Genomic DNA, 5189 nt, shown 5'->3' on the forward strand with positions numbered 1-5189 from the left:
GAGGCTGCGACTGGATCTGCTAGGGGAAACTTTAATATTTATGGATTGAACTTTAGCCTATAAGATACAGTTATTTTAAAAAACCAGCAGGGTTGGAGAGATGGCTCTGCAGTTAAGAGCACATATTGCTCTTGCAGACAACCCAGGTTCACTGGGTGGCTCACCACTACCTGGAACTCAAGCTCAAGGCGGATCTGATGCCTCTGGCCTCTGCAAGAACCCACAGTCACTTGCACATACCTCCACACAGGTATACATACATACACATGCTTTTAAAATTATTTCATTTATTGTTTTTATTTTATGTGCATGAGTATATTGCCTGTATGTATGTAAGTGCACCCTCGACAAGCAATGCCTCTGGAGGTCAAAAGAGGGCATTGGATGCCCTGAAACTGAAGTTACAGATGGTTGTTAGCCACCATGTGGGTGCTGGGACCTGAACCCTGGTCCGCTGCAAGAGCAGCTAGTTCTCTTAACTGCTGAGCCATCTCTCCAGCCCCCATATACATGATTTTCAAATATCCTTAAAAATCAGTAAGATTGTGTGGTGTGCTTCATAAAATTAAAATTTCTGAGGCCTTGTCCTATACATTGTGATTTGGACTCCTTGGTGATAGGTCCCAAGAGTCAGAATTTTTAATCAGGTTCCAGGGGATTCTAGCACTCTGATACATTGGGGACCAATGAGGTCAGCAGCATAGGCTCCAGGTATCATGATAACATGACAGTACTTATTCTGTCCCTTCTGCTAATGGAGTAAGTAAGGAAGAATGTTTAGGAGATTAGATTGTTGCTATGGGCTCTTGCTACCAAAGATGTGATCTTTAAGACAGAAGCATGACATGACCTCAGGGCTTATGAAAAATGCAGAATCTCAGACCAACAAGATGGCTCACAGGGGTGAGGTGTTTGCACAGGCCTGATGACCTGAGCTCAATCCCTAGATCCGACAAGGTGGCAAAAGAAAACTGATTCCCAAGTTGACCTCTGACCCTCATATTTACATACATACATACACACACACACACAGAGATAAATATATAAAAATATAGACAAGCAGAATCCCAGGCACTACTTTGAGCCCTCTGACAAACTACATTTTAAATTAATTTTTTTGTCTTTTTATGTGTATGAATGTTTTGTCTGCATGTATGCAAGTGCATCTCGTGTGTGTAATGTATGTGGAGGCCAGAAGAGGGTTTTGGATCGCCTGGAAATGGAGTTGTAGATGGTTGTTATCCACCCTGTGGGTGCTAGGGACCAAAAAAGGGTCCTCTACAGACACATCCAGTGCTCTTAACCTCTGGGCTTTCTCTCCAGCCTCCAAAATTTTTTTTGTTATTATTAAACAGCCTTCATAGTAACAAGATCTGTAGGAGGTTCATATGCACATTAAAGTCTGTGATATGTTGATGTTGACATTAGGGATAGCAGGAAAAAAATGGGTTAAGAAACCAGGGCAGATTTTTTAAAACAGGAAAACTGTAGGAGACTTGAGTCACAAGTTCAAAATGGAATCAGCAACTGGACCACCTCAAAGGTAAATTAAGACCAACTGTTGCCTTGCAGCTTAGTGTAGTAATGTGTGCCTGTAATCCCAACACTCAGGAGGTTGAAGCAGGAGGATCAAGATTTCTAGATTAGCTTGGGTTACAAAATAAGGCCTGTTTCTAAAATCAAGACAAACAGACCAAAAGAAAATACTGCATTTGGGCTTTCTGATATCCCTAATAATGGCTGAGACTTTTCCCACATTCCTGATAATGGCTCAGAATTGTCCCACTTTCCCAGGCTACTTCCAGGGGAAAGATTCCTATCACAAATGTAGCCAACACCAGCAATGGAGAAGCCCAAGATGGTGGATTTTTTTTTTTAAGGGATGTCACTCAGAGAATAAAGAGCAAAGACAAGGGAGAAGTCACTCTAGAGGGAAATGTTGAATTTGGTCCTAGGCATACTGAGTTGACTACAGGAACAAGGGAAGGACAGTGAGTCAAAGGAAGTGAGAGGTGAAGTCTGAAAACAGAGAAATGAATAATTAAGAGGACTGAGAACCACAATATTGGTATTCAGACTTCATCTCTCATTTCCATCGATTCACTGCCCTTCCCTTGTTCCTATAGTGATGTGCTAAAAGTTGGTGGGCACTGAACTTGATTTCAATGCTAGATTTGTGACAGAAACATGGAGAAGCTGCACGGAAAACTGCTGCAATTTTTCTTTGAAAAGAATCAGGCATGTCAAATTTTAGTGCTGCAGCAGGAACAAACAAGATGACTATATCCAGATCCTGTGATGCTGGGATTATTTCAAGTTCCCTTTTCTGTTCTCACTATTCTGTGACTTTTCATGGGCTTGGAAACTTAGGTGAAAGATGAGGGGAATATTCTGAAAGAAAGAATCAAATGTCAGTTTGAGGCCTATGAAGCTGCAGAAGCAAATTCAGATGGCCAGAGAATGTCTGGCGTCCACATTCTCAGTTAACAATGAGGCTAAAGAAATGTCTGATGTGGTCGTTTCAAATATGCTCACCAGTTCTTGATAGATACAATGGAGAATCTCGATTGTCAACTTGATGAATTTTAGAATCACCTTGGAAGCAAATCTCTGAGGCATGTATTTGAGGGAGTTTCTTGATGGGGTAAATGGAGATGGGAAAATCCATCTTAAACATGGTCAGGATCATCCCATGAGCTGGGGTTCAGGACTGAATATAAAGAAGAAAGTGAGCTGAGCACAAGCATTCATTGCTCCCTATTTCCTGACTACTGGTGCAATGTACCCAGCTGCCTCAGGCTCCTGCCACCGTAAATTTCCCTTCATGATGGACTACACCCTGCAGTTCTGAGCCAAAGTAACCGCTTCCTTCCTTAAGTTGCTTTTGTTGGGTATTTGGTTATAGCAATGAGAAAAGTAACTTATACAGAACACTTCTCCTTAAGAGATCAAGATTAATTTTTCCTGTTGGATGTGAGCCATACTTAATGATTCACTTCTAACAAGTAAAATGGGGTTGCAGGGACAATGTGTAACTTCAAAGACTAGATAGTAAAAAACATTGCCACCATTTCCTCTTGGGGTCATTTGCTCTGGAGGAACCTAGCTGCCATGTCATGAGGATACATGGTATAATTTGAATGTGAAATTTCCCTTACAGGTCCATGTGTTTATACACTTAGTCTTAAGTGGTGGTGCTATTTTGAGAGGTTGTGGAATCTTTGGGACATAACTGGCTGATGTGGGCTGAGAGATAAGGGCCCTGAAGGATATCCTGCCTCTGGTTCTAATCTACTGACATGGGAAAAGCAGACACAAGGTCCTGCAGCCCCAGATGGGTCATCATAGTTCTCTGCCATGATAAATTGTACTCTGCAAATCATGAGCCCAAATAAACCTCCCATAAGTTGCTTCTGTCAAGTATGTTGCCATAGGCATGAAGAAAGTAACTAATATAATATTCTCGTGACTTTATTAATAGGTGTTCTTTCATGGTGAAGAATTGAGATGTTGTGTCTGCAGTTATTCATGTAACTGTGTCGTTTTAGAAACAGAGCCTCCAGAACCAATCAAACCTCCAGATTCCTGCAACTTCAGCTCATACCCTGACTAGGCTTCATGACAGACTCTGAGCCAGAACCACCCAGCCAGATCACACCCAAATTCCTGACTGAGGACACAGACCATGAGTTAATAAATGTTTGTTATTTTAAAATCACTTCTTTATGGTAATTTGTTATGCAAAAATAGTTTACACTTGACCAGTAAGAGTAGAAAGAAAAACACACACAAACCAGACTCTCACCAGAGAACTTCATCATGCAGGAGATGATGATTAACCCAGAAACTCACAACTGGATAGTGTGTAGAGAATAAGAGACTACAGAGTGCTTAGCCCTGAATAGGACACCTACATCAAACCTCTGCCTCCCAAGGCTCAGAGACCATTATGAAAGAGGGAACCAGAAGATTGTAAGTGCCAGAGGTGGTAGATGACCACAAGGAAACAGAGTTTTTAGACAGCTGCGAAGCTACTCATATGAACTTATAGTAATGGTGGCAACATGCACAAGAGCCACATAAGCTTAAACCAGAAAAAAAAATCCCAGAATATAAGCGGGGAAATAAGGAAGAACCCCAACCCTAGCTGAGGAACTACTGGCAATTGATAGGTGCTAGGAGCAGGAAAGTTGGTTTTCTTTAAGGGTATGGCACTGGTTAGGTTAACCAGGCTCCAGTTGATGGACTCACAGTGGAAAGCATTTGGGGACGCAAATTTGACTCAACAGGCCTTAAAATATATATAACAGAGTGCATGAAATTGGGAGGGGATATTAAGGAGAGGGTGCATATAGGAAAGGCTCTCTAAATATGATCAAAATATCTTATATGAAATCCCCCCAAATTCAATAAAAAGTGAAAAAAGTAAAACAAAATAAAAAAATAAAAAAAGAAATACAAACCACTAAAAAAGACAAAAGAAACAGAAAAGGTCACGAAAGGTAAGTGCTATAAACCCAAGATGAACCTTGAGTGTTTAGACAGGGTGTGAGATGAAGGAAAGTCTGGTCAAGTCTAGAAAAGTTATGCAGACTGCAATCCATTTGTCATCCAGTCACACTAAATTTCCTTATCTGGATAAAATACATGTGTTTTGAAAATAGTATAAATGAGCCAAACTTAGTTGCTCAGCCACCATGTATTTGGAAATTAGACAATTTATATTCCATCTCTACATCTGCTCAGTGAGCTTGGGCAAATCAAATCAATTCAAGGAATATTATTTGTTACTTTCCCCCTTGCCTGTGTCCCGGGACAGCATGAGGCATCAGTCACACCTAGTAACAGTGAAGACAGTCAAGAGGGCACCATCCTTCTCTGCTCAGCCATTTCTTTCCGGCTCTTTTTTCTTCTGTTCTGAAAAGTCCTAAACTCCCTGAAACACATCCCTGTGTTATTTCTGCCTCTCATAATAGATGTCTGACAGGACAACATGTTGCTGAGATGAGTCCCTTTTTAAATATTTTACTTGAAATAACTTTTGGTTTATGGAAAAGTTGCAAAGACAGTGCAAAGCTTTCACATTCACATATATCCATCACCTAATTCCCTGTAGTGTTAACATCTTACAAAACTAAGAAATTAGCACTAATACAATAATACTGTTATACACACTATAGATTTTATTT

The sequence above is a fragment of the Nannospalax galili genome, unplaced genomic scaffold (genome assembly GCF_000622305.1).
Source record: "Nannospalax galili isolate Female #2095 unplaced genomic scaffold, S.galili_v1.0 scaffold325, whole genome shotgun sequence".
In the NCBI taxonomy this organism is placed as follows: domain Eukaryota; kingdom Metazoa; phylum Chordata; class Mammalia; order Rodentia; family Spalacidae; genus Nannospalax; species Nannospalax galili.